The following is a 9,497-nucleotide window of genomic DNA, read 5'->3' on the forward strand; positions in this document are numbered from 1 at the left end:
TCATTTTACACGTAGGTACAGTTACACTGCAACTGTCACACCTACACTGTGTATTACATACATCACACTACACAACAATTAGTTGTCAGTGTAAATGTAGCGACTTTTTGCTCAGTTTGACCTGAGTACAGGATTTTCACCGTCGTCACGGAGTTTTTCCCTCAAGCTTGCTTCTATTAACGTAAATACGAGGTTTTTTCACTCACTGGCGACTGCGATTTTCTCCTGTAGCAGGATAGCACACACACCACAGTGTGAATCTTGTGTGACTGAGTTAGGATTTATATGTATGTATATTGAAATCATTCTTCTGAAGGAAGAAAGATTTAATTTTCATGGGGCGTAATGTCACGAATCAATTCGCGACATTTCCTTTTTGTGAGAAGCCACGAACTATTAGTGGAAAACTCACTGTGTATCGCTCAGTTAACCGTTTCTCTCTCCATTTCGGAGTAACTTTTCAAAACATTCGTCACTTTCAAAAGTGACCGATTTAATGCACGTCACTAAGTGCGCTACTGAGCGATACAATTGTTTTTTATCGTTCGCCTCTGCTTGCATAAACCGTTAGCCACGCCTTCTTCCGGTGGCTCGTGCTTCCTGCCCATACAGTGCATTTGAATTTAGTCTTGTGTTTGCTGTGACGGAGAAAGGGTCTGTGCTCAGAAGTGGAGAGGTCAGCTAGCACCCCAAGCTCCATTAGTACAGTTAATCCCGGTACTCCCACCTTAGTGGTGATACATAGTATTCATCGACTGGTATTTCTTTTGTGTATTTTGTAGTTTTAAGAGCTTAGTTAAGGTGTTTTTCCTAGGCGTAAGTATTTAGCTTCTGTGTGAGTGAGCGAGTGCGTCTCATTGATTTGATTTGAAATGTAATGTTAAATTTATTTTTGTAATTAATAAATTTAACAGTTCTATTTCTTGAGCTTAATGTAGAGTAAATCTTGTTTCATTTCTCCATAATTAAGCTTATTTTCCATACAGCTCCTAGCTTGCATAAACGTTTACTATTCATAACTGGTACTTAGACCAGTCTTGTTGTATTAACTTAAAATCCGTTGTGCCAGGAGTTAATGCATCAGCAAGAACCTGATGTTATTATTATTAGTATTAGTTATTTATTGTCAGGGGTGATGTAACTTTCTCCAGAGGCTAACAGTACAGTAATTCAGCAATTGTGAGTAATTAGTCTCTGCTGAGTACTGTTGAGAAAGTTTATGAATTCTCGTTCTCAGAGAATCGTGCTAAGCCAGCGTAAAGTAATCGTTGCTTGATGTAGCAAGACAATCATTGTCTCTGCTCTTCAATATTATTGAATATTATTATCAATTTAAATAATATTTAACCATTTATATCAAAATTACCGTGATATTATAAAAAACCCCGTGACACCAGGGTTTATGGATGTATACCTCCTGATTTTTTTTTTCCAGAATGATTGGCGCAAAATTGTGACCTGTAGAGGACAGAAAGACAGAGAGATAGACAAACATACGGAACTGACCAACATGCTTGCCAAATTCCTTTGATTCCGGCGAACAACAATAAATTTAATAAGTTTATGCGAGACAGGATTTTTATTCTATTTTTTAAAGAATTTGAAGTAGTAGAAGGACTGGGTACTGTCTTTTCCATATCAATTACGGTTATTTTCATATTATTGCTGCTGCCAAAGTGTTTCATTTAACTTAACCCTCTCATGATCGATACATCTCTAGTCCTCTATTCCATCAAGCACCGGACTATTTTATTCAGCTGAGAGTGAGTCATAGGAACCTGAGTGTTAATGAAGGCCAGGTGGTGTGTTTCTTAAGGCACTGTGTTCATTGGTCCCTGGAGGTAATGTTTTGACTTTAGCATTTTAATCAACGCTGACTTCGTTAATGTGTTCATAAGTGTTAATGAGCCTTTTTTCGGATCCACTTTCTCAGAGGCGTACAGGGCTGAGAGAGAGAGAGAGAGAGAGAGATTTGTGTGTGCGTGTGCGTGTGTTTGTATGTATGTATGTTCATTCATTCATTGCCAGATGCCATGTATCCCAAACAGGGTGGCCAAGGGCTTAGAGTTAATTGTTTTACAGGGAGGGGCACTAATCCTCCACCAACCCCACTTGACACGTAGGGAGAACGTTATACCAACAGCATCTGGTGTTCCCAGGCGGTCACCCATCCAAGTACTAACCAGACCCAACGTTGCTTAACTTCGCTGATCGGACGGGAAGCGGTGTACTCAACGTGGTATGGCCGTTGTATATATGTATGCATGTTTGTGTGTGTGTGTATAAGTAAGCATATTTGTGTGTGTGTGTGTGTGTGTTTGTATGCATGTATGTGTATAAGTAAGCATATTTGTTTGTGTGTGTGTGTGTGTGTGTGTGTGTGTGTGTGTGTGTGTATTTTTGTACGGAAATAAATATACTCTCAAAATTGTGTTTTTTTCTGATTTATATCGTAAAAGATAAATAAAACTGCATGTTTCTCTGCCCATACAAGAAGGGATAAATTAAACTGCTTTTCTCTTTGATAAGTGAAGGAATAAATGAAATTGTTTTCTTATGTCGTATGTCGGAAGAAATTAATATTACTGTGCGCTCCTCTGCTTTATCTAGGAAGAAATAAAATTGGATTATTCTGTTTTAAACAGGAAGAAGAAAAAAAATGTTTTTTCTGTGTTCCCTATAGAAAAAAAATGCGATAGAAAAATTAATCTAGAGGACTAGGATGCTCAGGAATATTTTGTGTTTATCTCAGGGAGAGAGACAAAAAAAAAAAAAACTTATACTCCTAAAACATAATTTCTTCTGAATATAGTCTTTTGTCAGTAACTGCAGTCCATTACTAAATTTATCCCATTTATGACAAAGTTCATGGTGACAGTTTTAATCACTCAGGCTGCAGTGACTCGTAGGCTTATATTCTCTGTGGCTAAGGAAGTTCCCTAACACCTTTTCCATAACTGTTTATTTGGATGTGGATGGCTACTACACTTTTGTATGTTATTTATGCAGAGAATGGGGTTCTTACAATGCTTTAAGTAACACACAAAGGGAGAAGACGGTGCAATAAACAGAATAAATTGTTTAGGAAGAGGTGCTAGGGAGCTTTCTTACTGAGAATACGGGCTATAAACAGCAGAATATAATTGCCTGGCGCAAACCAAAGCAGTATACTAAGTTGTCCAGTCCAGATGAGAGGTAATGGTGAATGTATTAACCTTCAGGCGCTTGTGACTCATTTTAGTTTAATGAAATCGTCTGACGTTACTAAAGCCCGTATTCTTGTCGGGTACGGAGACTCCCTAGCACCTCTTTCTTAGTGACTTAATTTCCAAACGACGCATTACTATCTTCTTTTTTGCTTTTCACATCTTTTTAATATCGACTTAGATTGCATGAATAACGCACAAAAATATTGAAAGAGAGCAGAATTAGAAATAAGCCGGTAAGGAAGACGTGTAAGGTAGGCATTCTAACCGCACCAGAATACCGCCCCTAGAGCAGGATATCAGCGTTCTTCCGACCATGAGTTAAAAGCGAGTAGTCGTTTGTCTTTAACTGACAGAACTGGGAAAACATCACAGCTTGAATACAAAGCCATGGTTGTTGGAAATTCCATGAGCCTTAGTTATGAGATAGGGATTAATCTCCTTGGTTACTAGTCAAATCGCCCCTCCAGTCTGACTACACTAGGCCATCATCTATGCTGAAGGGGTTAGGAATCATTTGTCAGATTAGAATAAACGCAATGACGTCTGTTTGGCAAATATCCGTAACCCCTTTCAGCTCAACTGATGACCAGATGTCGTCAGAGTGGAGGATAAAATAATCTAAATAGTAACCAAGGAGACTCATTCCAAGGAGACTCATTCTTACTGCATAACTAAGGGTCACTGAATATCATGCAACCACAAATAGTATGCAGTTCGTAGGAATGACTCAGTTCCGTTGGATGAAGAAGAAATAGACTACACACAGGCAACACTGTGCAGTCTGACCTATGGGAATTGACTGGGGTGGAGGGGACGATGTAAGGTTTTTGTGGGTGAAGGATGTAGTGTGGAGAGTAATGACGTGGAAAATGATTTGGAGAGAGAGAGAGAGAGAGAGAGAGAGAGAGAGAGAGAGAGAGAGAGAGAGAGAGAGAGAGAGAGAGAGAGAGAGAAACATCTTGGGGTAATGTGAGATAATAGACGAGAGCGAGAGGCAATCGGACAATGATTACGGAGAAGAATAGAAAGAGATAAAAATTCAGTGGCGTGGAATGAGAGAGAGAGAGGGGGGGGAGGGGAGAATAGGAGAGTGTATGTGTGTGTGTGAAAGGAGAGGAGATGTGGAGAAGGAGGAACGGAAAAAAATTATAATTTCTTTACTTTTAAAAATCATCATTATCATCGTTATCATCATTATCATACTCATCGCCATCATCGTCACTATCATCATCACAATCATCATCATCATCATTATCATCATCATAATTTCTTTACTTTTAAAAAATTATCATCATCATCATCATCATCATCATCATCATCGTTATCATCATCATACTCATCATCATCATCTTCACCATCGTCATGATCAATATCACCACCATCATCATCACCCAGCCCTAGTCTGACTACTGAAAACGATGGTTATTTATCAAAAAACTGAAAAAAAAAAAAAAGTCATCAAAATCCGTAACGAGAGTGGGCCGTTTACTCATGGATGCCTGCAATGTATTGTTTTCTTTTGTTTGAAGACTTTAGATAACAAATCTATATTGCCTCAGAACTTATATTTATGCAACACACACACACACACACACACACACACACACACACACACACACACACACACACACACACACACACAGACGAAACGCTCTGTCTTCATCTGTTACTCTTCCACCTCTCTCTCTCTCTCTCTCTCTCTCTCTCTCTCTGTTTAATTTTACTTACACCAGCGGCTTTTATGGCTTTTTGTAAGAGCCTTGGAAATGGTCACCAAAATCTTTTATTCTTACATTTGACGTTGGTCCTATCTCTGTCTTTCTGTCTCTCTCTTTCTCTGTCTGTCTGTCTGTCTGTCTCTCTCTCTCTCTCTCTCTCTCTCTCTCTCTCTCTCTCAGATGGATAACTTCCCTGCATCTGTTCCACCAATTTCCTTCACCCAACTTCAGCCAAGTTGTCGCTGGTTTAACGTTATTGGATTTGGGTGCCTGAGTTGGAGACCATCTGTGTATGAGAGAGAGAGAGAGAGAGAGAGAGAGAGAGAGAGAGAGAGAGAGAGAGAGAGAGAGAACTATGTGGAGGAGTGACAGTCGGAGACAGATCAGATGGTGTGTGTGTGTGTGTGTGTGTGTGATCACCCTAGTATGTGAGGAGGTCAATGAAAAGCCTTCCAGTTGGCAGCTTCTCCCGAGCTGAGTAAAATAATGTAGGTATGGCAAAAATAATTGTTTCAGATGCCCTCGTAGTCAATGACTGCCCAGTGACGATTTATTTTATTTTATCTTTCTATTTCTATATATTTTATTGAGCATAAGATTGACCATTCTGGCTGAAGGCATTATAATAAATTCCTCCACTCTGATATGTCCCCCTGGTGTTGGTTCAACTCTCTGGTGGCAGCTGGAATGAAGCAGAAAATCGTGGGGAAAAAATTACCCATATATCCCGTTCGATCCTATGATATCATTTGTATTTTATTCTTCCATTTTACCGACGAATTTGTTTAGATGAAGTGAGATTTTTCGAACTAGAACAGAGCAAATGACACATTTCGAGTTACAACAAATAAGCTGAGATGTTTCGAACTTGATCAGATATGAGACACTTTTTAGCTCGAATGAAGAAGACACTTTTCGAACCAAAAATAGAAAAGATGAGATATTTCGCACTAGAACTGTTAGAGTAATTCAAGTTAAAATTTTCTGCTTGCTGCTGGAAGGAATAAAGTAAAAATTTCATCCTAATTCTTAAAGGCTGTCTAATTCTTTTTTGTTGTTGTTTGTTTAATTATTATTCATGCATGATGATCTCTCATGGTGAAGCGGGTAAAATTAATTTACAGCATAATACTTGACCTCTGCCATCTCACATTTCCTTATGTATCTGCCCCTCACCTGCCTCTCTTCCCTCTATACTTTGGTATGATGGATGGGTAGATATGGTAAGTAGGTAGGTAGTTAGACAAGGATAATTGTAGACAGATGGTTGGCTGGGTAGACAAACAGACAGGCAGACAGATAGATAGACAGACAGACAGACAAACAAATAGATAGATAGATAGATAGTTAGATAAGCAGTAATATTCATTTTGTAGGCACATATAATTGCATTTGACTTATAGCCTGCGGTATATATTCTTAACCTTTTCATTCCTACCAATATATGAAGTTTAAGGAATCGTCCTTTTAATGGAGGCTATAATTAACCCCACAAGTCAGAAAAGTCATCCGGGAGTATCAAAATTATTTTAAAATGTCCTATTAAATTATGTAGCAAAACAGTAAGCGCAGTGTTTTAGTATGAGATAAAAATAATGACAAGTCTAAATAAAGTACTCTCAAGCAAATGCGCAAGAGCATAAATATCACGGAGTAAATGCTTGAAATTAACACGGGCTTTTAATGTAACTTGTAATTTCCCCCGAGAGTAGTTAAAAGTCCATGGATATGAAAAATGTAACTGCAGTACAAAGGTGAAAAAATACCTGTGCAGTAATTCTGTTGGGAAGGTGTGGTGCAATTTGACTCTTTCAGGACGATGGCGCCTTTCAGATATTACCGACAGACGATTTTCTTCAGCTTACAGGAGGCGTCTCAGAGTAGAGTGGTTGGAAATAATGGCGACGTATTTATCAGGGTGAAGCTTGATTAATTATATTCTTGCTACTGATAGACTATATTTTTTAGCTTGAGGGAGACATCTCGTAGTGATGGGGGTTAGATATAATCCCTTCGCCATCGGAAAACGAGATCTTAATATATTCCAGCTACGCCCGACAGTTTTACTGAGTTTTGAGGGAGAAATCCCGTAGTGAATGGATAACATACTTAAATACGATAACGTCCTTCTGTATTTTATATTTAATAGAACCAGACAATTTTATGATTACTGAGAGAATGTTGTTGCATAATAATGAGAATATCAAGACATTACTGTTTCAACGATATACTGTATTGTAATGCCTAACTACCCGCAAAACAATCCCTCCCTCCCTAGTAGAGTAGTCCGGCTTTACAATAAACACAACACCTAACTGTCCATAAAGAAAACAATAGCCGGAATAATAACAGTAGACAGCTTAACTGATATCCTGCTTTACGTATGTACATAATGATTCTTTCATAATTATGACATACTCCTCCCTAGTGGACAGATCTGCCCCTTTGATTTTAAAAAAAAATCACCAAGAAGCCCACAAGAAGAAAATAATAGTCAATAACAGCCAGCATAGTGATTCGACATACCTTCAAACGAGAATTATCTTGAAAGGAAAAACGCCCTAAAGTAAAAGGAAAATTAATTAAAAGCTCAAACAAACAAAAATCACCATGAAAAGAACGAAAAACATCACCAAACGAAAAACACTCAAAAAATCATCTTCATACAAGCAAAAACAAGCGCAATTAAACAAGCAAAAACACTCAAACAAGCGAAAAACACCTTCAGACTAGCAAAAAATGTAGCAAAACATCATATAAAGGGAAAACGATATGCATATTCAAACAAATGAAAAAAAAAAAAAAACTTTAGACACATGATAACCACCTTCTGACAAGCGAAAAATATCGTCACGCAAAAAAACACCTTCAAACAAACGAAAAATACCTGCAGACACACTGTAATCACACTCAAAAGAGCAAAAAACGCCCACAGACAAACGAATAGCACCCTCATACACACAAAAAAGTATCAAATTAAAGAACACCAAATAAAAACACACGCATGAGCTAGCTAAAAAAAAAATCCTCAAGCTAAGGTCACAAAAAAAAAAAAAAAAAAAAAAATAGCCTTGAATTAAACACCAACATTCCTTCTCTCGTCATTGTGAAAAGTGCCTAAAGTTATAGCGTCATTTGCGTAATTAGATTATCTGTGATGAGACCAATTTATGTGCGATAGTGTGGCAGGGATGATTGGTAGCGATGTTATGATAGTCTGGATAATGTAATTTGGGGGAGAGTGCTGGAGTGGTGGTGGTGATGAGTGTAATGATATAACATCACTAATCCTGATGGAATTTGATTTCTTGTGGTGGAGTACATTTCTATGTATTCAGCTATGTCTCGATGCTGAAGAGGCACGTCTTCATGTGGTGGCACCGATATAACTGGATGGTGGAGCTGCCTGGTTATACGTATGTCCCTCAACTCCTTCCCTATCCCCCGAAAGGACGACGGTAGACTGTCAGGGAAGGGTAGCTTCAAACTGCAGTCCACTGCCTTCACCTTCGCATGAGCCTTGGTTTGAAACAACAACAACAACAACAACTACTACTACTACTACTACCAATGTATGTACCGTATGCGTGTATGTTAAAAAGCCTCATATGCTGGATTTAATTCAGATGGAAACAAACGTACATTGTGTGAGCACCTGAAAGAAGTGATATTATACTGGTGCAGATCATTCAAAGGTCAATATAACAGGCTAAGGTCAAAGTTCATGGTGCGGTACATTATCTCATGAATGCCTGATTCGAACTGACTCAACCTGGCACATACATTGCCTGTGGGGATAGAATGATGCCACTCAATTTGAAGTTCGAGCTGAACTCCTGGTCGCTGATGTCTGTTGGATGTACCATTTTTGCCCTTTTTCTTAATAATAATAAAAAAAAAAAAGAACTAAGTTAGGCTAGGTTTGTTTTCTTCGCATCAAATAAGGTTAGTTTGTTAGTTAGGCTAAGTTAGGTTAGGAAGCTCGATTAAAGAAAAAAAAAGAAAAAAAGAAAGAGGGAAGAAATAAATTGGAAGGGTGAGCATCTTGGGAAAAACAAGTATAATTCGTCATGCAAAAATGGTACACAGAACGGAAATTTGCGTCCAGGTCACGGGTCAAGCGCAAGGCTCGACCGAAGTGTCGTTAAGCTGTCTAGCACTGTTTACCTGTCTGACTATGTGCTTGAAGACAGAAGGATGCCCAGGTAGGTTAATGATAAGAGAGTTGTGAGAGTACGGTATGGAGGAATGGTGCAGTCATACGATTGTCCTGTAGGGTGAACGAAGAAAACGAGAAGAGCAAAGAGAAATCAAATAAAGAGGAAACTGAAGAAACTGTATGACAGTTGGCTAAAAAAAAAAAAAAAAAAAAAAAAAAAGTTGATCGTAAAACTGATTAGGTTTTATCTGAACAGCACCACAGTTAACCTTGTGTCTCCATTAATAACATATTTCCTGGTAACGGTTCGTGATATGTTGTAAGGGATAGCAACCGCAGTTTGTTGAATTTATCAGCATTATATTCGTACAATAAAGACGGGTAAGCGAGTCCATTCAGGGTAATGTAATT

The 9,497-nt window shown here is 38.3% G+C and overlaps 1 non-coding gene across 1 annotated transcript; it reads right to left on the bottom strand.

Annotated features, from left to right (window-relative positions):
- Positions 1-2,134: 2,134 nt before the first annotated feature.
- On the bottom strand, positions 2,135-2,253 carry LOC145416162 (5S ribosomal RNA). Its single transcript, XR_013900208.1, has one exon. It is a non-coding gene; the product is annotated as a 5S ribosomal RNA (ribosomal RNA).
- Between the last annotated feature and the right edge of the window lie 7,244 nt (positions 2,254-9,497).

The sequence above is a fragment of the Coenobita brevimanus genome, chromosome 104 (assembly GCF_032717465.1).
Source record: "Coenobita brevimanus isolate Jiangsu-jjx chromosome 104, ASM3271746v2, whole genome shotgun sequence".
Taxonomy (NCBI): domain Eukaryota; kingdom Metazoa; phylum Arthropoda; class Malacostraca; order Decapoda; family Coenobitidae; genus Coenobita; species Coenobita brevimanus.